Raw genomic sequence first — 24,063 nt, forward strand, 5'->3', positions numbered from 1 at the left:
TGCAAACCCTAGATTGAAATCACTGTTAACACTTCTTATAATAGTAAAATCAGCGCCTGGTCTTGCCCTGCGGTCTGGGTTGGCTGCTTCAGCTTGATTAGCAACTGAAGTATCTTGTGGTGTCAGCACGTTAATGTACTGAATATGATCAGCGTTATTAGTGGTATCCTTTGCGAACATCATAGATGGGCCCTCCGATCTTGTATAATCATCTGAGTATCTTGCTAGCCCAATTATCGTCGTTGCAACATCAACCTCGCGTTCTATTGATTCAATTTCTCGCCCGTCAATAAGATATCTGGCACTCTCAAATAACGCCATGATACCGTTGTTGACGAAGCCAACTCGAACACGAGCGTCATTTGCGTATGGTGTATTAGCGGCAACATTTGTTACGAGTTCTCCCTCGATTTCGATAAACGCTTTACACGGCAAAAAGTATTTACTGGTATCATGGACTTGAAGTTCAATTCGCGATCGTAGGTCGGCTTGTGGTGGTTGATAGGAATAAAATTGATAATCACGGACAGAATCATCCCTGCGCACTGGGGCATCCATATCAAACGCGGGATCAGCGGTTCGCGCAAACATTTTATTATTATCATGTGAGTGTTTTCAATTGCAATTCATCAACGTCGTTTTCGTCGTAAATTCTTTGAATCCTGTTTAAGACCACTTCCCGCTATCGCGTTCATGAGAGCGTTGGTTGTTGCATCAGTGGACGGCTCCGCCATCATCGGCGAGGCCATCGACGCTAGTTTTTTTTTCCACCGCGTTATTTATTACCCTGCTGACATTTGCAGGCATCACTGTTGTAGAACGCAGCGACGTTTGTTTTTTTCTTCTCACCAACGACATTAGTTTGTCCTTTGCTGCAGAAAACGCCTTTCCGGCAACATCTCCAATAGCGCTGATTCCCTTATCACGAATAACATCAATGGCCTTCATAGATAATTGTTTAGCTAACGGCGCCACTTTTGGAGCCATTCTTGTAAATAACCCCGCAATGGTGCTCCGAGACCGTCTCCGTACCACGCGCGGTATACAGGCAATCGTGAGTTTACCACGTAGACGCTGACTGGTTTATCATGGTTGTAGTGTATAATCATCTTTATTATAAAAACACCAGTGTTTTCCAATTAGTGATTGGTCAATCGCTGTAATGACCGTGGTCATCAAAACCGTCCACGAGTTCGTCTATGAGCGTTCGATATACATTAATGTCCATGATACCACCGGCAAATAACCGCCTGCAAATATCAGCGGCCTCATTGATTATTTCCGGAGAGTTATTTCCGGCTCGTTTTCCTCCGATTAATACCTCCAGCCGTGATATATCACTGAGAACATTACCAGGACAAGTAACGTCTTTACCAACAGAGTATCCTTTTCCTTTTTTTGGTTTCCTACTTTTAACCTTATCGAGGAATGCGTCGTAAATGGGATCACCACGACGTGATAATTCGTCTTTATATCTACTTGCTAAATACACTATTCTTGTCCATTTTTCCACCGAATTTACATTTTTCTCGTAGCCGCTATTGATATGCTCATCTCGTGTGCCCTTAGCAAAATTTGTAACAGTAAAATTAACTAATTCTTCATCGTCAAGATTTCTGATTGTGTCTATTGTGCTCTTTTTAAGTACATTACGGGGTATATTCCCCTCTTTCTCTATTTCTTCCGGTATTTCTTCCGGTATTTCTTCTTCTGGTTCTCTTGCGGTGGCGCCTAGTTCTTCTTCATCGGCCATTGTAACATAAGGTTCTTGTGGGTCCGTTATAGCGAGTGGTGGCGGCCTCTCCCTCCGTTGGTGTGTTGTAGCAACCGCTATTTTCGCAGGAAGTGTTTCCAGAGACTCTTTTGTTTGCTCGGTCTGAGCCGCTATCTTTTCAAGCGCACCGAGGACGGGCACAGTTGCACTCGTTATCGGAGCAAAGAGTTGTTCACTTCCAACAGCAAAATCAGTTTGTAGTTGTTGCCGCGTTTGAAGTTGTTTTCGGACCCTGTCTCGTAACGGTATGAACTTTTTAAGCGCTGCTAGCCGCTCTCTGGCTAGCCGAGTAGTAAGTGATTCGCCTACCATTATTGCAAATTGCTCCGTAATTTCTAATTTCCCTGTGGCAGAACACCTGTCGCGTCAGACGCACGTTACCACGACCTATCGGGGGGAAAAAAAATGTATACAACGTAAAAATTCACTTCCGTACGCTACGTGAACAGGTATGCCATTAAATTGGGGGCTCCACGGAGTTTTCGTCTATAATCCTTCTAATGTTTTTGATCTTACTAGAAATCTCCCGCCGTCGTTCATAGGCACGTCCGAGTTTTTTTCGTACTGTCTCAACGGCAGTGAATAGTCCAATGAATACATTTACGTCATTGTGGTACAGGTTTTCATTAATCGCATGTTGTAATCGTTTTATAAAAGCGTACTCGCGGGCCAGGGTAAAACGCCCCCGTTTCGATTGTTCGTTAATAATTTCATAATCGGATAATATTCTTTCGCTGTTGAGACCATCAGATAATTCAATTCCTTGATTTTTTAATTTTGAAATCTCGGTTAATATATTATTGATGTATTCATATTCTTATAAACATCTTATTTCTAAATAAAAAAAATGAACTCTAGGCACGTTAACATCTTTACTGCCTAGAGAAATATGTGCGTGATTATGGACTCGTATAACATAAAGTTGCCACCGCATCTTCGTGTTAACAGAGAGTATTATGACTGGACGGCACACCCGTTTGGCAACCCCGCTGGCGCCCTATGACGTCAGAGAGGCCCATCGGTTACTTAATTAAGGACATTCACATCTTGGAACCCCTTGGTTGCCTTCGCATCCATCTGAGCCCAAGGGAACCCCGAAACATACATCTCCGGGAGGGAGGCCTAGGGTGACAAACGTCATCGTAGACCGCCCAGAAGATATGCTTGGGGGGACATGATGGGACAGCACAAACATAAAACGGCGGGGCGGAACTCTACGGCCGATTCGACCAATCAAAAGCAACCCAATTAAATTAACCCGGTTGTATGATTGTGAACAAAAGACAACCACACGCCCGGGTCAAGTGCGTGGGTTAGTTTTGATTGATCGAATCGGCTTTCGAAAGCCCCAGGCTTATAACGAGTCGTCTTATATATAAGGTGACTAATACAACCGCGTCAGTCACAAGGTGTGTGTTAATTTGAATTCCCTTGAATCGTTAAATCCTTGAATACTTATTAATGGTGTTTCACAGCATTTAAATGAAACCAAATATTTGAATAAAACATTAAAAAAAAGAATACAGCTGTTAGATAACAGCGTGTATTTCATTAGTTTTCATCGTAAAATGATTAATTAATCGTAACATTAATTGGACTTCAAGGGACGTAACTCTTGTCATGCGACGCTATCACAAAACGAGTTATCTCCCTTTGATGTTATATATGAAAATCGAATTCTGTGACCCGTCTTTTTTGAGATCGCTGTTTGATATACTCGTTCTGCTACTTTTCGTACTGAGGCTCTACAAATATCGAAATATTTTCCTGCCTCATTCATCGACTGAAATATTTTTTCCTCGTTCGTTGATGTATCAAACGATTTGACCCCCCTTGCTTGCTTTGAAAACTTACCAGTTTGGCCTTTTTTATTATTTTCACTCTGAGAGATGGCTTGCAGATTACACAGTCTGTTATTTTGAGGACATCCATCAATGTGATCAATAACAAGACCGTCGTTGATCAATCCGTTAAACGCTTCATAGATTATTCTATGAACGTAATAGCTTTTTTTCCCGGCACCAAACATCAAATACCCCTGATTATTTACGGTACCAACCGGCTTCTTCAGTCTGCGGTTTCTAACAACGCCGTCGCGAGATGCCTCGTAATTAACGAGCACAGGATGCGGCTGAAATTCTTGGTTCATTTGTATAATAATACTACTTGTCTAATTCATTATTTGGTTTAATTATAAACCTTTCAATGTAGTCCTGAGGAGTTTTGATGATTTTGTCCTTGACGGAGTCAGCGGTGGGGTCAATGACGGCGTTTTTTATTCGCTTGTCATAATAGCGTTTTAGTTCCCTGTATCGTTTGCCGCCACAGTTGATACATAATTGTGATTTACCACGCACCCCAACGCGGCAAACCAAGCACGGGAGGGGGCCATTTGAACCATTACGAACGCTTTGTAAATGATACCCGCAGAATTCACCTCTACATGATTTATTGCACGGGGTTGTCGACCCAATCATCAACCATTTGCAGTGATTCATTATACTATATTCTTTTATTTAAATACTTGTTTTCATTATATGGAGGAGTTCGAGAGATTAGCAGCAATTAAGCCCTAGAAAAATATTAAGTTCAATATCAAAAGAGCCCTCAAGGACGCACCGAAAGCGTTAATAAACGATAGAACCCTGTTGAATAAAATACGCGATTGTATCAATGAATTCAAGCGTGATGGTGCATCTCATAGTTGGTCAACATTTCGAATTGATGGCGTTGTTGATGCTACCATGAACGACAAACGCGCGGCAACGATAATATCACAACTTGACGGTAAAAAGTATTTCTTCAGAGTAAAATTCATTGTCCGGGTGGAATCAGGTAATTGGATCATACCTGATAAATTTGAACCAGTTCTCAGCGACAAGAAAACAGTTATTGTTAGCCGCGACTCCAAGCCGGGGTTGTTAATCGGAATTGACAGACCATACTATGAACGAGCGTATCCTGAAACAGCAGTTGTTTATGGAATATACCCGTTAAATAAGAAACCTGATATCGGAAAACTAGCGCCGATGAAACAGTCAACGGGGATAAATTGTGTAGCAGAACGAGTAATAGAGCATTTTACAAATGCGTGTCGAGGAAATAAACTGACCGATTTACGACGTAGCAAAATAAACCAATGGGAGGAGACAGTGCGCGAGCGAGGAGCAACCATCAGCGACATAGCAAGATTAGAAACGTCGTTGAGATTTCCAATAACCGTTACAACGATAACCGGTGAAGTATTATACGAATCAAAGTATAGATCAAAGGGAGCCCCAATCAAAATTATTGATCATAACGAACACGCGTGGACACCCGCGGTCACATTATTTCCACGGGATAGAACAGTAAAGTATATCCCGAGGGAATTCCTGGGAGAGGATGGTTTTCTCGCGGAGAGGAAACTGATTGGTTGATTGATTGTTTGTTTTTTAACGGCGCATCAGCACTTTTAGGCTATTTAGCGCCAAACAAAGTGTTACTTGTATAATCTTTTAAAACTTATAAAAGGTTCTATATCGACCAGCGATATAAAAGAACAAATGGTTGAAATTAAAAACGGTAAGATGGTAACGGTGCAAAATAAAGCTTCCCGATCAACGGGAGATGTAAAAAAGATGAATAGCTATTAAAATGGGACGGTATGTATATTGCATAAAACTGCACAAGGTGATAGCATAAAAGTCAGAGTTTAGAGTAAATATTTACGGCTTTCAAAAACTCGATAATACGAGTGATGTTTATATTATCAAAAAGTTCTTTCATGTCATGCACAACGTAATAACGATCGCGCGTAGGTTGTAGGTCAAAGCACTCTATCATAAAGTGCTTGACAGTGAATGGTTCATTGCAAGAAACGCACTCTGGTGGGTCTTCACCTTTTAGTATGTGGGTGTGGGTGATATAAGTATGACCAATTCGGATTCTTGCAATGACTACCTCCTCCCTACGAATGGTTCTGTAGGAAGGAGTCCATTCTCCTAGAGTTGGTTTGATTGCATGAAGTTTGTTATTTACAGCATCATTCCATGATGCCTGCCACTTCTGACGTAAGAACTTTCTGATACAAGGTTTAAAATCAGTATATGGTATTTTAAAATCAGATGGTTCTTGAGAAAGGGCCATTTTAGCAGCGCGATCTGCTTTTTCGTTACCTTTAATACCAATGTGGCTAGGTAACCAACAGTATATTATATTGTGGGAGACACTCAGCTCGGTATTTTTTACGAGTATGTTTTTCAATAATGGGTTCTCCAGTTTTCTATTATGTAGTGACTGGAGTACCGATAGCGAGTCGGAGAAGATGATACTGTTTAAAATACGGTTCTTTTCTATATGTTGCAGAGCAAGGTCTATTGCTCTGATTTCGGCTGTAAAAATTGATGCTCCATTTGGTAAGCGAACTTGCGTTGTGTGATTTCCACAAACAAAGGCTGCAGCAGCCTTTTCCTCATCCTTTGATCCATCAGTGTAAATTCTGGTGTAGTTTTTAAATTCGGTGAGGAGTTCATGGTAAGAGTTGTGGAAGATAGAAGGGTTTGTTTCGGACTTTTTCCCATCGTGTAGCGTAAAACGTACTTTTGGTTGTTTAATTAGCCAGGGTGGTGTTTCGGAGATGGATGTTTTCTGAATTTTTGAAAGATCTATATTTGCAGTGTCAAGGCTGGATGATATTCTAATGCCAAAGGAAGGTATGGCGTTTGGTTTATTTTCGTATAAAGTTTTGTATTTGGGTTGAAAAACAGCCGAAAAAGCAGGATTCAGAGGGTTTGATTTTAATTTGAGAGCATACTGTGCGGAAAGCATTTCTCTACGATGCGATAACGGTGGTTCATTCGCCTCAGTTAGAAGGCTTTCACAGGGGGATGTTTTAAATGCTCCCAGAGCCAGTCTTATTCCCTGATGATGAATTGGATCAAGCATTTTAAGATACGATTTTCTGGCAGAACCATACACAACGCAACCATAGTCTAGTTTGGAGCGAATAAACGTTCTGTATAAATTTAGGATGACTTTTCTATCAGGACCCCAGTCAGTGTGCGCTACTACTTTAAGTAGGTTAAGTGCTTTTAAGCATTTAGCTTTTAAGTTCTTTAGGTGTGGAATAAAGGTCAGTTTTCTGTCAAAGATTATACCTAAAAATTTGGTTTCCTCAACAACTGGAATAGGTGTTCCATCCAGTGTGAGGTTCGGTTCATCGTGATGTTTTCGTAACTGACAGAAATGCATGCATACCGTTTTTGATTTCGAGAATTTGAAACCGTTTGCATTGGCCCAATTTTGAATTTTGTTTATATTTTGCTGCAGTTGTCTTTCAATTGTATGCATGTGCTTTGACCGATAACATATTAGAAAATCATCAACGTATAACGAACAATCCACACCAGGAGTCAAACACTTGGTGATGCTATTAATTTTGATGTTAAAGAGCGTCACAGATAAAATACTGCCCTGGGGCACACCCATCTCTTGCTCGTGCAGATCTGAGAGGGTAGAGCCCACTCGTACTTTGAATTCTCTGTCGGAGAGAAAGTTGGATATGAAAGAGGGCAGACGGCCTTTTAGACCTAGATCGTTCAGGTCATTTAGTATCCCGTACTTCCATGTCGTGTCATAGGCCTTTTCTAAATCAAAGAAAACCGCTACTAAATGTTCTTTCTTAATAAATGCATCGCGAATGAATGTTTCTAGTCTAACCAGATGATCATTGGTGCTCCGGCCATATCGAAAGCCACTTTGGAAAGGAGATATTAAATTGTTAGTTTCCAAATACCAGACAAGCCGAGAATTGATCATTCGTTCCATTGTTTTGCACACACAGCTTGTGAGTGCAATTGGTCGATAGCTGTTGGGGTCTTCGCTATCTTTACCGGGTTTGGGGACTGGTATTACAGTTGCTTCTTTCCAGATTTTTGGTACATTACCAGTAATCCATAAATCATTGAAGAGTTTCAAAAGAGATGTTAATGATGATTCTGGAAGGTGTTTCAGAAACTGGTAATGTATCTCGTCAGGCCCAGCGGATGTATCATGGGCCTTATCTAAAGCCTCCCTAAGCTCCGATAGTGAGAACAATTGATTATAACTTTCCGAGTTGTTGGATGTGAATTTTAAACGTGACTTTTCTTTTTGAGTTTTAAGTTTTTGGAAGGCTTCTGAATAATTAGATGATGAGGAATTTTTCGAGAAACTGTCAGCAAGAATATTTGCAATGTCACGTTTTGAACTAAAGTTGTTATTGTTCAGTGTCAGATGTCGGAGAGGGTTTTGCTTTCTCTTTCCGTTTATTTTGCGTATAGTGTCCCAAACTTTTTTAACAGAGGAACGAGAGTTTAAAGAAGAAACATACTTCTTCCATGATGCTCTTTTACTTTCTTTGATTATGCGGCGAGCTTTGGCCCGGGTAATGCGATATATATTTAAGTTTTCGGGCGTCGGTTGATTATTAAATTTCCTTAATGCTTCTCGGCGTAGTTTAATGGCTTCCTTACATTCCTTAGTGACCCAAGGTTTTTGGGTTCTTTTACAATATGGCGAGGACTTGGGAACGGATTCTTCTGCAATCTCTATTAAAATAGATGTAAAATGCTGAATGGTGTCGTCAACAGTGAAAACTGTATCCTCATTCAGCCTAGTTTTACAGAGTGTTTCAAACTTGGCCCAGTCGGCCTTCTTTAAATTCCAATGTGGAATTACTTCATCGCCTGTAGAGTTAAGATTTACAAGAAAGATTGGGAAATGATCGCTGCTGTGAAGGTCATCAGCGACCTTCCATTCATAGTCCAAAAGCAGCGAAGGAGAACAAATTGTCAAATCGATGCATGTGTATGTACCCGTGCCTGGGTGTAAATATGTAGGTGTTTTGGTATTATATAGACACAGATCGTGTCTAGAAATAAAGTCTTCAACTTTGTGACCTCTGTCACTTACATGATTCGATCCCCATAAAATGTTATGGGCATTAAAATCCCCGAGTAAAACAAAGGGTGCGGGAAGCTGTTGAACAAGATTATCGAGTTTGTTTGGTACTAGGTTAGTGTTTGGTGGTAAATAAATAGAGCAAAATGTAATCACTCGATGTAGAGTGACGCTTACAGCAATGGTTTGTAAATTGGTGTTTAAAGGAATGAAACTATGAGGAGCTCTGTTGTTCACAATAACAGAAACTCCTCCTGATGCCCTGTCAACATTTGGAGAGCAGGTGTTAAACAGGGAGTAGTTTTTAAATGTGATATTGTCTGTATCTTTCAAGAAGGTTTCTTGAAGGCATAGTACCGCAGGATCATGTTCGTTTAAAAGCAGGAGAATATCATTGTAATTTGCTTTAAGTCCTCGACAATTCCATTGTATGATAGTGTTTTTCATTATAAATTTAAATTAAAGATTGTGGAGCTAGGTTAGACCTTTCGCAGAGGGAATTTGTTTTGTTATTTCTCTGGAGGAAGTACGGGGGTGAATTTTTTGTTTGTAGGTCTGGAGTTCCCTTGTGCGCATGGAGCAGATTCTTCTGCATCCATGCTCTCGATGTCTCCAAACCTGTTATAAAGTTTGATGGGGTCATCTGACCCCTTTTGTTGCCTGTTTCCGTGAGATTTTTTATTCTTTGGTGATTTAGGTTGTTGGGTATTATTAAATGTAGTCTGAGTAGATGCCGTGTTTTTCTGTGCTTGGTAATGGGGGGTGTTTGAATTTGGTGTTGAATCGGGTGCTTCTGTTTGTGTTTGAGCGTCCTTCGTTGTTTTAGGATTGCTCTTCACTACAGTGGAGAAGGATGGGCCAGGATGGGCTCTTTTTGCCTGTACAATTTTTCTGGCTTCTGGATAGGGAATATTATTTGTGTATTTTACCCTCTGAATTTCCTTCTCCTGTTTCCAGGTATCGCAATCCTTGGAATTTGCGTGGTGCTCTTTTCCGCAGTTGACACAATGCGGAGTTGCTCTACAATCAGATTCCTGATGAGCATTGTCTCCGCATCGGCCACATATTTGGCTCTTGGAGCAGCGGTCTTCGTGATGGCCGTATTTTTGACACTTATAACACCGAAGGGGGTTGGGAATGTAAATCTCTACCTTTACTTGCAAAAAGCCAACTTTCACCACTTTGGGTACAGTTGGCCTGTTGAAGGTGAGTACAATGGTGTTGGTGTCCTGCAGATTGTTATTACGTTTAATACGTATTCGTCGGACTGCAGTGACACCTTCATCTTTCATTCCTTCGATGATGTCAGCCTCGGTGACTCCAGCCAAGTCACGGCAGCGAATCACGCCTTTGGACGTATTCAGTGTGGTGTGAGCGAATGAGGTTACTGGGATATCAAAGAACGTTTTCATTTTCCTGATATTGTCTGATTGACCTCGTCGCTCACACTCAATAAGAAGACAACCCGATTTCAACTTTTTAACACTTTTAGGTGTGCCAATCGGTCCTGTGATAGTCTTTTCGATGACAAATGGAGATAGTGCGGCAAGCGGTTTCGTGGCATCTTTTGACTGTATGACCATGAAGCGTGGAAATGACTCCACACTAAATGGTTCATCGTCAGACTCTGATAAGGGTTTCGATCTTTTATTTTGATTTTTTTTGGAATTATCCATGATGGCTAGATTAAAAATTCAGCACCCGTGCTCCCCACCCACCAAGGAGCCCAACAAGGGGACACTTTTCAAGTGTCAGGGATACACAGATGCCATACTCAGTTGATAAAATTACCTTTGAATGACCCTGAAGTCGCCAATTTCTAAGGTCGGTAAAATTACCCCCCGATTGACCCGTTAAGCCACCGCCTTCTAGGAAGCCTTCTAAGACTTGGAAAAGGGAAATATAAAGGAAAAGAATATAGGGGCAACGGTGGTATCAAGAGAGATACAAGGAGAGAGAGAAAGAAGGTGAGAAAGTTAATAAAGACCTCCTAGGGCTCGGCGTGACCAGCCGATTTGTCGGAACCGGGCCCATCCCGACCACCCGTCTAAGAGAAGTAGAGGCCAAAGTAGTGTATTGCAGGGAAAGCCACTGCTCAACTATCAGGATCCTTTCCTCCCCCGACACGGGACGCAACCCACGGCAAACAGGTTGCCTCTACTTAGTCGCCTTTTACGACACGTAGCGAGGCACGTCGGGCCAATTCTACAACCCCGGACCCGCAGGGGGTCGAAACTATTTGATGCTATTGCCTGCTTGTGTAAAAACGACCCTGTATCAGTGTGGTTACTTCGCAGCGCTGAAAACGATGCGGATACCTTTGATCAGTTTGTAAGACCAAACGGTGAATTATATCGCACTGAAGCGTTTCACAACAAAATGAAAAAAACCGCCATGGAATTTGAAGAGCATGATGAACAACTGCTAACAAATTGTTTTACGATTCCATCGGTTGTGGCTCATGTTGCAGCAAGGAAAAATGCGTGGAGACCAACGCGCAAGGAATTTCTACCGGATGTACAATCCAGTTGTTTGGAATACTATCACGGTGGACTATGGAACACTGAATACAACCGCGACGCTATGATTTCCGTTGATATGGTTGCCTGTTATCCAGCGAGTTTTCTCGGGTATGGATCCGCCGCTGAGTACTTTAAACGATTTGGACACCCCAGACATGAAATGACTCGTGTTGCTATTAATGGACCACTGCCTGATTTTGATTTAACCGGATTCGCTCGCATAGTATCATTTGAATTCGCGGCAGGACTTCATCGCTGTTGTTATATTTGGATCGGTAGACACATGGCTGAAAAGAGATGGCTTCCAATAGCGCTGCTACGGTTTATGATTGATTGTAGCATGCTTGTATTGTTGATTGTCAGTGACGCGATTATATCATACCGGGCGCAGACTGAAGTCTGGTTACCAGAACCGGAGCGTCTAGATAGCATAATTGACGAGTCCAGAAAACACATTGATGCCGACGAGGAATATATCATCGAATGGTCCAAAAAGATATTCAACCAACGAAACCGCGAGGCAAAAGATCTCGGTAGAGGAATAATTGGTAAGTTCACACAAGGTGGAAAAAACTGCGACTACAAACGATATTGCTCACGGCTGATTATAGATGACGCAGAATATGATTTCGTAATCAAGGACGCAGAGGCAAAAAATAGATACGTGAACTGCAAAACAGCTTTCTTGTCCAATGGAACAAGGTTGGGTACAGTTGTTACCTACAGCGATGGAGACAGCCCGGCATATCCACATCTGAGGGCGTCTATGCTGGGTTACGCCGCTATCAATTTATTCTCGATGATAAATAGATTTCCCGACACCGCGGTTAGAGTAGCCGTTGATTCATTTTATATAGACGTAAAGTATAAGGGAAACATAGCCGAGTTTACTAGTCCGGACGAGAGTTGGGGTACATGGAGAATTAAAAAGGAAATACGACGCGATTATTCCCCGTCAGCAGATGTCACCGTTGAAAATAATTACTTACGCGGTGATAAATTGTCAGAATGGTCTAATGCACCACCGTGTTCTGATCCAATTTGTAGATATAAAACAGTTTATTTAAGCGGCTGTGGCTGGTCAGGAAATACGACTCGGGCAATTGAATTATTTCGAACGCGGGCAAGTATAATCGTGCTTACACCGACCCATAGACTAGCGCGAGAGATAAAACAACGAAATGTTGACGCCGTTACTTATCACAGCTTTTTTCGATACAGCGGCGGTGAGTGGACTCCTGATCGAATGGGGGAAAAATTTATTCCTGAGGTTATCATCTGGGATGAGATATGTACTGTTTCGTTAGATGTTTTACAAATGTTTCTTGAGTGGTTGCTGCGCGCGAATACAGCGGTAATCATGTGTGGCGACCATGGCCAACCACCACCATTTGTCGGCGAGGGTCCACATGATTGGTTAAAGGGTTTTGTGGACTATTATGAAGAAACCGATACTGATTACCGAGCACTTGATGAACAACTGCGCGAGGTTAAAAAATTAATCAGATTACAGCCGGATAGAGTTCAATGTGAAATAATCCGCGAGGTGATTCCGGAAACGCCGTTAAATGAATTCTGGGAAACATGGAGACCAAACGATTTGATCGTAGCGAGTAGAAAGTAGTCAGAGACACACTTCAGCAAAAGTTGTTTACGTTGCATAAGGAAAAGTTTCCAACGCGCCCAGTGCCGTTATGTTATAGACCCGCGGATACACGGCGGCAAAACATTGAAGTTGAAATCTCGGGCCCAACAGCGTCAGGGACAAAAAAACAAATTCTCGTGCTGAATGATATTGTGCTCGTTGATATCAGCGTCGTCGAGGACGCGCTACGTGCTAATAAATCCCCGTGGACGCTAGGATACGCAACGACAATACATTCCTCGCAGGGATTAACCATCACGGACACAATTGTTTGGATGGTTGATAATCGCATCGAATGGTCAAATCTAGTCTATCTTGCAGTGTCCCGAGTACGGAGGATAAATCAGCTTCGAAGAATTGTTATTGACGAAGTCACCGACAAAGTCACCGACAACGACATCATCGATGCAAGCGTCATTGATAGAAAACTCTCGGGTTACCGCCAACAGGATAAAAAAAACAGCGGCGTTTTGATATTGATGCCGAATTAATAATTGCGTTACGACAACAACAGAATAATCACTGCGCGAGTTGCAATTGTGTAATGCGCTGGCGTTATTCGGATAAAGACGCTCGCCAATTTACCGTGGACAGCATCGATAACAGTCTCGGTCATGTCAAAAACAATGTGAGGTTGACCTGTCTTGAGTGCAATAGACGCAACGGCGCTAGTTAAGACCACGCGGGGGCAATTGAGTATCGTCAGGTATCACTTGTAGTTGCTCGCGTGTAAATCCCCGCTGTGGGGCAGTTGAATCCAGTCTATAGATCGGTGGTCTACCAGTTGATCGTGTTATCGTTGATATGTTATGTGTGGTAACACTCCAAATAGGATCAGTAGCTCTTTTTTACCGCCTTCAAGCTCTCCTGGTTCATACAGATATCTAACAGTGACATCGCCGAGAATCGGCTTGGAAACGCTATTTAATTTTGATCTTCCGGGTATATACTTTTTTTAATCGCGTCGCTGGGCTTCATGTTGATTGCTCGGGTAACGCTGCAATTACGCCTGGTAATCTTTTAACCATTCACGAGATCGTTTTTCCTGGATGAATTCTTTCGCGTATTGATATCCAAATAACCGTTCAGCAAGAGTCCGATTGAATCGTTCAACAATTGCCTGATCACGATGTAGCGCAGTATGACCTCGTCGTATCGCGACGCTATGATGTTTCAGCGTTGATAAAACAGCGCCGCGAAATTCACTACCAGGATCAACTTGTAAAAGATTTGGCCAGCGCAGAGGACCTCTTCGATAAATCCGCTCAAACGCACCGGCTACTTCAGTTGCTGACTTTGTTTTCAAGGGCTCCGCTTGTTTGTATCGACTCGCAACATCAACTACAGTTAGCTCGTATTTGTAACCGTTGTCATGCGGCAGAAATAATATGTCAGCTTGATGAACTTCATTGGGTACGGTAACATCAAAGTGCGAGAAGTTGATTTGTTTAGGTGGTGGTAGATAAATTTGCCATATAGCCTGTTTGGATAACCAATTATCCGCAACGGCCTTTGTTACCTTTGCAGCGCTTGCGAGTTTACCAATTGCGGCCTTCCCCTTCCAGTATCCTCTCGGAGAATAATAGATGGATTCCATGTTGTTATTATAAACGCTAGCGTTTTCAATTACCAGCGCGAGAAGCTCCGCTTCCAATCATTAATTTACCTTTCATAGCCGATTTTACCAACCATGATGCCAATTTTTCTTTGAATGATTTATCAGGAATAGCATTTAACGCGTGAATTAATTTTACATCCGCGATATGACGCTGTTGCAGATCGCTACTTTTGTAGTAAGCAACATCATGAGCATGACACGCCTTATCGATAGCGTTTATTGGATACTCACCGGGTTTGGGCTGATTTTGATCATCGAGTCTGATATCTAATCGTGTTCCGGGGTCACAGTAGCTATATCCTGGGAGGTGCTTTTCTCCTGGATACTTTGCCCACGGTGTTCCGGGGAGTTTTGATAACTTGGCTGCAATATCACCTCCTCGCTTTTTTTTAAAACACCCCCGGGTCTAATAGAAATAAATCTAAATTTCTTTGTACCGCATTGTACACACTTACCAGTAAGTGCCGATCTGTTATTTCTTGTTGTAACGGTTGTCATATCATTTGTGCCAGTACGCGCTTTACACTTCACACAATATAAATCCATAATTTATGTATAGAGATATGAATATAATTGATTTTTCGGCGACTAAAACGAGAGAACCAGTTAAGCATGTTGCAGCGTTACCAAACTCGATCCGGATGATTATCATCGGACCATCTGGATCCGGCAAGACGCAATTGTTACTTAATTTAATAATGAGATGGATGAAGTGGGATAAGTTGTATTTAATCGCCCCTAGCGTAGATGATCAACGATGCTACGAGGTGTTGAAAGATTTTAACGAGAATGCATCAGCGATCGCTGAAAAAAATGTTATTGAGTTTATTACAGATATCAGTGATGCACCAGGTATTGATGATATTGATGGCGACGTTAACAATCTAGTCGTGTACGATGATGTTATGTTAGACAATCAAAAAAACCCAGCTAGGATATTTTCCAGAGGCAGGCATAAAAACACCGACGTGATATATGTCACTCAACGATACACTCAGATTCCAAAAGTAATCAGAGACAACTGTAATATTCTTGCTGTATTCAACGGCGTTGATACACACACGCTACGAAATATCTGGCAAACTTGGTGTGGCGGTGACATGGACTTTAATGGTTTTCGAAACTTTTTTAATCATGCTCAGTCGACCCCACATGGATTTGTAACGATAAATTTACATGATCCTCGGACACGATATCGTATTGGACTTGACCAAATATTCGGTTATATTGTAACTAATTTTCATTGTAAATAACTTCTTAGCAGCAGGGGGGGCAATGACATCGACGCGGTCGTCGCGCTTTTTACCCGACGCTGACAACACTGGGATCGCTGAGTGCAGAAAGTATTAATTAAACCAAATGACGATTGGACGACCCCCGACGACAACGTCGTTTTTTTTTACCGGGCGCTGACGACACCGGATCCGCTGAATGCAGAAAGTATTAATTAAACCAAATGACGATTGGACAAAATGTCCGATTCGCCCCCCCCCCCCCCCGCTACTGTTCTAGCAATTGTGTATTTTTTATTGATATAAAATGAATCCGTAGCGACTCTGGCAGCAAGCTCAGAAACTCTATTTTTCATCGATAATATATATAGCGAAACGAACGCACGCATTGAAGATCTCAAATGAGTAAACTGCGGTGACCCGCCGTCCATATAACTCACAATTGTACCTAATTTAGTTCCATTTGGCAAGAAAGCTATTTTCGACTTATAAACGTATTTTTATTCGTTGTATCGGCAATTATAAAATCTAACTCAGCATCATATATAATTAATGTTGCACAATGTCGTTTATGATCATATGCCCCTCCTTGGGTTATTTTTCTGCCAAGACCCTTTTCTGTTTTATTTTCATAATCAGTTATATCAGAATCTTATTCAGAATATTCCTTTTGTGGCGGTAACCAAACATCTTTCCGAGAACGATATGATATAATTGCTTCACTTACAATCAATGATGTCAGTATTTTTGCATCGAACATATATCGTAACATCACTATTGGTGCTCATCTTTTTTTCTGAAAAATGTCTACCAAACCAAACATAACAGATCGGATGAGGACTTTTAACAAACTCAAATGACTCGATACAGGCGAATCCAGTCAAATCAAAATCGGCTAATGGTCGATTTACCGATACTCTTGTCATCTCGTGTGTGGGATGTCCAAATCTCTTTAAATATTCAGAACACTCTCCCATACCAAGAAAACTTCCCGGATAGCATGCAACCATATCAACCGAGATAACATCATTGTGTTTGTATTTAATATTCCACATTCCGCCGTGTCCGTATTCTCAGCAACTTAGCTGCTCGTGTTCAGGAAATTCAACTCTTGTTGGTTTCCACGAATTTTTCTTCTGAGCGAAATGAGTTGCGACTGCCCGAACAGTAAAACAAGTAATCAGCAATTTTTCAGTATCGTCAGGGTCATGTGTATTCGGCGATAAATATCGCAGCGCAAGAGTTTTCATTTTTTCATGAAGAGATTCTTTGCGATATATTTCACCGTTAGGTCTTACAAAGTGATCAAACTTACTTTTTTCTTCTATACAGATACTTCCATCTGGTCTAAACAATTCATGATCGTTTTCAGAATTCTGAAATAACCATACTGATACTGGATCGTTCTTACTTATTTCGTTAAAAAAATCAAATATATCTCCCTGGTAAAATTTAAAAGTTCGATTTCGTGGAAATATTGTTACTGCGCTAGTCCACGCATGTGCATTATGATCAATAACTTCATTTGAAGCCTCCCCCCCTAGATTTATTCTTTGAATCGTTTTTAGTATCATTGGGAATACTAATTTCTTTCCTAATTCAGCAACATTATTTATTGTAGCTCCCGTATCCTTGACTGATTCAGCTATTTGCTTAATTTTTTCACGTCGCTGATTTGTTAAGCCATTTCCACGTATCGTGTTTGTAAAATGTTCCATTACTCGTTCGGCTACACAGTTTAGTCTTGGCAATTTCATCGGCGCAAGATCATTGACGCTGGGTTTATCATTTAGCAAAAATTTCCATAAATAACCGCAGTCATCGGATACGCTCGTTCGTAACACGGTTTGTCAATACCAGTTAACATTCACGGCTTGGAATTTTTTACTTAATACGGCATTTTTTTTTCATTATGAAACACATGGTCATATTTGTCGAGGATAATCCAAGTATTGTCTGTTTTTGCAAGCACAACAAACTTTATTCTGAAAAAAAAATATTTTTTATCGGCGAGATTATCAATAATCTTTTCCGCTCGATCATCATTAAATGTAGCATCGGTGACACCATTAGTGATAACTTCGTCGACACCAGCGTATGATTTTGAATGTTGACCACACGTGAGATGCAACATTGTTGCGAAATTCTTGTTTATCATCTCGAATAATATTAATCAGAGTTTTCGTCGGATCAACCAGGGCTCGCCTCCGCAAGTCAGAAGTTCTTCTGTCAAGATCGAATATGTATACAGCGGGTTTAATTTTAATTGCCGATAATATCTCCATATGATAACTAAGACGAACATTTAAATAAAAATAATATTTACAATGATCCAAACAAAGAACAACTGTAGCTGGTTAATGATAGGCTCTACAAATCGTTGTAACAGAGCTTCTTTAAATGAATTCTGCACGCATCATTCACAAAGCGTACGGAGGGGGAGTTTAGGACCAAAACCGTGTTTGAAATTTGGTGTTGGAGTTAGAGGAGAAACACAGTTGTATGTGCGTTCTGGAGGTAAAAAATACATAGAGCTGAAGCGATATTATGATAAAAAAATAACAACGACAGCAATGATAAAGTTATAAGAAACGCTGAAGAATATATAGTTAGATTTGCAAAATGATAATTTAGAAAAATAATATATATAAATGGAGCAAACAGATTTTGTTAAACATTTTATCTTGGAAAATTACGAAGCATCTCGTGATGGTATCATTAGACACTGTCTACTAACAAACACATTCGGTGCTGTCAATGATACTGGTTATTTCAAATTTAGTGCTGGAAAGAAAATATGTTACTGTCACCGATTTATATTCGAATGTTTCCACGGACCAATCGTAGACGGTCTTTTAATCGATCATATTGATGTCCGAAAACATAATAATGGTTTTCGTAATTTACGAGTTATCATGCAGAGTCAAAATTCTGCATGTGGAAATAATGGGAGATGTAAAACAATTGCAAGGAGGGTGATCAGGTCTGTAAATACAGACACTGGTGAAGAAATCATATTTCCATCGATAAATGCAGCTGGCAGACATTTTTATATTAACCCGCGTTCAGTACAGCATGTCGCAAATAATATAACCAAACCGGCATTTTCGCAGAAGTGTAAACAAAGAATATAATTTCATTGTTGTGAAGAGGGATAACTCTGTCGAGGATACATAACGCGGTTAGAGTTACCTCGCGGATATTTAATTAAAGTACTCGCTTATAAATAAATTTTTTGTTGTTGAATTCTCTCCTTTGGTACAACAAGCAAATCGGCGTTATAAATACTATATTTTTCAAATAAATACAACAAAGGTATTTTACTTCAAAGGTATTTTACTTCAGAAAATAACTCTATCGTAAGACAGGGAAATTAAAATATTTTATGACCTTGTCGATAGCAAAGTCATTGACAGCTTCAAGGGGGATAACTCTGTTAGATAGGGTAGAGTCTGAAATTGTATGAAATAATTTTTATTTATTGATGAACAATTTATTTTTGGGTATTTTTTAAATAAAAAAGCAATAGTATCCTTATTTTTCTGAATCTGTCAGGTTTCTGGCTTCATCCAGAATTTGTCAGCGATAATATTTCAGAGAAAGGAAGGGTACAAACAGCAAATAAGCCACGCCTATTGCGTGAGCTATTTTTGTATTTCCAAGAATTAGTTGGCTTATATAGCATATGACCCGTTTTATCATTGGGGTCCCACCCTAAATTGCTCGAACTTCAACAGACAAGCACAAACTCTTGGTGGGTGCTCGTTTGCACTCTTCCGGGGTTGATTATGGGGGGAGTGTGCCAAAATCTGTTGAACGTAGAGAATTCCCCATATATGTATTGTGCCGTCCTTAGAATGAGGTTAAGTGTTGCATCGTCCTTAAAAGTAAGTTAGATAAGATTGTATGTTTGACCGTCCTTAGAATTAAGATTGTATATACTGTAAATATGCTACTATATGTACTGTGCCGTCCTTGTATATACTGTAAATATGCTACTATATGTACTTTGCCGTCCTTGCATGTAATGTACATATACTACTACATGTACTGTCCTCTGAACTTGCTAGAATGTAATTTAGCAAGGAGTTCACATGGGAGTTGTGTCGTACTTAGATTTAAGGTTTACTGTAAATATCTAACCCTCTGAGCCTGCTAGAATGTTGTTTGGCAACCAAGGAGTTGACATGAGGTTTATTTTGTGTAATTATTTCGTGCCCTCTGAGCCTGCTTGAATGTCATTTGGCACTAGATAGATCGTAGACGATTAACAACACGTCTTGCGATTTCATTTCTAATAGTCGCGACTGATATATTTGAGTCCTTGATTCTACGGCCGTCAGTAAATACTGGAATATTATCCGTGGTAGCACCGATAACTCTACGAACTATGTCATTCAATTTAATATTACTCGTTTTTAAAACACCGTATTGATCCTGAAAAAAATCCCCAACTTTATCTCGGTCAAATAAAGAGAAGTTCATAATATCGGCAAGTTCATCTTTAGTCGCATAATTTGATAAATCTACGTTGTCGAATGTTTCATGTCTTTGAACTAAGAATATCTTCCCTATATATCTACATTATACTAAGATCTATTTAAATCGCGTGGCGATGCCGTGTACTTGTATAATCATGCACAACTTTGTGAGGCTGTAATGTTGATTTTGATATAGCGTCGAGTACAGCAATTGCTTCACGGCCACATATTGGTTTTTATCGATTTCACGTAATTCATAAATTCTTTTGGTGGAGCCAACGCATACGAATCAAAATAAATAATTCTACGTGCATCAATCGCGTATGCCACCCAATTTGACATTAGTTGCACCGTCACTGGGGACACTAGCGCGGTGTTCCTGGAAGTCTCAGACCGTTTGCGTATCGATAGGGAGTTCCTGTTAATCTTGGCCCCGACCACGTCTTTTTTATTCCTTGTCCTGTCGCCTTTTTTAATGCCATTTCAGCGGCTGTTTCAAGAGCAGCTAACATCGACGTTTTCAAGACACGATTCATTATTTTTTCCGTCAATCATGCATAAATACATGTTAAATACCGCCATAACGCCATTGTTAACGAAACCAACACGATCACCAAACCCGTATGCTGTATCATCTGCAAGTCTACCGTCAACCTCGATAAATGCCTCAGCGGGCAAAAAATATCGACTTGTATCTTGAACATGTACTTCGATTCTTCTACGTGCGTTAGGTACATGTGCATCATAAGATTAATACCGATAATCACGCACATACTCATCGTTGAAACCGGTGCGTCCATGTCAAATTCTGTGTCAGATACACGTTTGAACATTTTATTATAATTGTTATCATCTAACACGAAGACCACTTCGGAACATTCCATTTCCAGCTATCAGATTTGCACTTATATTTTTTTCTTTTTCTTTTTATGACAGTATCAGGACCACTAGCGGTCCTCCAGCCAGCTCTCCTAGTTTTTGAATTGTGGGTTGACTTATTATTTTACCGACATTTGCAGGCATGTCTTCAGTGCCGGCCAGTTTCACTCATGGCTGTGGTTTTCGTCGTATTAATCGTGCTAGTCTTTATTTGATTGTCGAGAATGATTTACCAGCAACATCACCAACATCACCAGTACCTTTATCACCGACAACGTCAATAGCTTTCATTTCCTAATTGTTTTGCAGTCGGTATTGCTTTTGGGGCTATCATTCTGAATAGACTCTGAACAACATCGCCGCGCCCATCACCGTAAATCGCTTCACAAGTAGGTAATCACGAATTCATCACCCTAACCATTACAGTTCCACGCTGAGCAATGTGTACGATCATCTTATTTATTATTTATTTATCTAGTCACTGCGGTAATCATCATTTTTTTATCGATAGTCAGAATTTCAAGTCGTTCTACGTCAGAAAGAACATTGTTAGGGCAAGCAATAAAACCACTTCCTCTTGAAATAGTCAAGGTAGAAAAACCACTTCCTCTTGAAATATTCAAGGTAGAAAAATCACTTCCACTTGGCATAGTCAAGATAGAAAAACCACTTCCTCTTGACATAGTCAAGGTAGAAAAACCACTTCCATTAGCGCTGATATCGGGTGCATCGCAAAATTCTTCCTCAATTCTATGTGGATTGAATGACTTTTTTTAATGATAACATATCTCCTGGTAATGGAACCTTTTTAAAACTCCTTCGACTTCTTTCCTGAAATTTTCAAAATCATCCTTGTATTTATGAGTAATTCTAGTTATACAACGAGATTATCGAAATACGAAAGGAACCCAACTCTCTTCTGAAACATCAGCGGTATTTTGATTTAATAATCTACCATGATGTTGATATCCGTTTTCTCTCGAAGTAGTTTACGTCTTTCTTTGGTAAATTGAGCTGGTGGTATTTGTTCCAGTTATGGTTTTGGTGTAACAAGATCTCTCACATCACTGACCTCTTCGCGGACTCTATATATCCACGCTATCGATTACTTGTTGAATTTCTTCTTGTAATTGTGGCTGAGCAGCACTATTTCACATGGAAGTTCTCATACAATCTTTTTTGTTTATTTTAGTTCTATCTGCTCCTTTTGAAGTTGCTCTAGCGGTTTGCTCCAACGTAGGAAGAAAGTCTTTGGTAGCCTTCGTATCTCCTTTGGAAGCCTTTTAATTCCTTGGGTAGCCATCGTAACTCCTTCGGTAGCCTTCGTAACCGGTTTAAATAATTGTTCTGCGCCCTCTGCAAATTCCACCTGAGACTCCTGACGTTCTTGTAGTTTATGTCTAACAGAATCACGAACGGGAAGAAATATTTTGATTGCTTCTAATCTCTCTCAAGCTAATCTAACTGGTGCCATTATTGATATAACAATGATTTAATTATGGCAGCAGAAGGGGTGCGAGTACAATAAGGTATCATGGTGGGTAAACGCGCGCGCATACTTGCTAGAAAAGGACGACGACAAAGAAAGTAACAAAAAAGCGAACCCGGTAGAGAGTGACTCTTTGTCGGTTAGAGGCTTTGGTTTGACGTTATTGACCCTTTTTTTCGTTTTCGTAAAATGACGCTACAGCAAAAACTATGTTCACCCCCTCTGCTGCTGCACTTTGTGCACATAAATGCCCGGTAGATGAGGCTCTAATTCCTTCCCCAAGGAAAAATTATCAGGCTGCTGTGCTCTCAAGCCTGTGGTATATGTACAACAGTACGAAAACCACATTAATTCAACTAACACAATATTAGTCTCATATATTTATACACAATATTGGCAAATATACTTAGCAAGCTTATCTTGTATACATTGTGTAAATGTTCAGATGTTAATAAACAAACCTATGTCAAGACAATCAGTTGTATGAAGTATCAGCAAATGACAAATGATGGACACCTCAAAAGATCTCAGCTACGAAAGATAAGAAAGAAGGAAGTTAATCATAACTGTCTCTTTTGATGGCTATGATATTTTTGCATTAAATTATATAAATAATAATACGTTATAGTTATATAATTATTAATACGGATACTTATGTAATAAGTATGTAGTTATTAATACGGACACTTAAGTAGTTTTTATTCAGATAGGATAATGTAATATTTTCCCATCTTTTCGGTATGAAAGACACAAACATAAATTATAAATAAACAAAGTGGTGTATTTTCTTATCTAGTAAATATATTGGCTAGATATTATCGGAATAAATAATCATACATGTGATTTTCCATATATGGCCGATATTACGACAGTAAGTATTAGTAACACCTTGGTCTTAAGTTAGTTTGATTTTGGATGCTGCTGTATGTAATGCGTAGAACTGTTGTGGTATAGATAATCCGGCTTGTCCACTTCACAGGAGAAAAGCTCACACACACCTGTAGACGAACCATTCACCACGAAGTTAGCTGATCTGCACAGAAAATTTCCAGAACAAAACCTTGCACATTCTGTGATATGGGTGAAATGAAATGAATCCAAAATCGGACACTTCAGGGATCTTCCGGGGTAACGATCATACAGAACAAACGATGTACCTGAGGGTAACTGCCTGAAACTATATATATATATATATATATATATATATATATATATATATATATATATATATATATATATATATATATATATATATATATATATATATAGTTGAGAGAGGGAGAGTTGCATGTGTCAGCTGCAAAAGATAATTTTAATAAAAAATAATTAAATGATTAAATTAATAATAAAATTATCTTTTGCAGCCGACACATTTTCTTTTAAATAATTCTCTAAATTTGCTTAATAGCTTATGACTAATATAACAATGAAATATCGGGGATATCATTTGCGCTTACATAAATTTACATAAAATAACGGATGTCGTTATGGCTCATCAATTT

The sequence above is a fragment of the Sinohyriopsis cumingii genome, chromosome 5 (assembly GCF_028554795.1).
Source record: "Sinohyriopsis cumingii isolate HCF-2022 chromosome 5, ASM2855479v2, whole genome shotgun sequence".
NCBI classification, from domain to species: Eukaryota; Metazoa; Mollusca; class Bivalvia; order Unionida; family Unionidae; genus Sinohyriopsis; species Sinohyriopsis cumingii.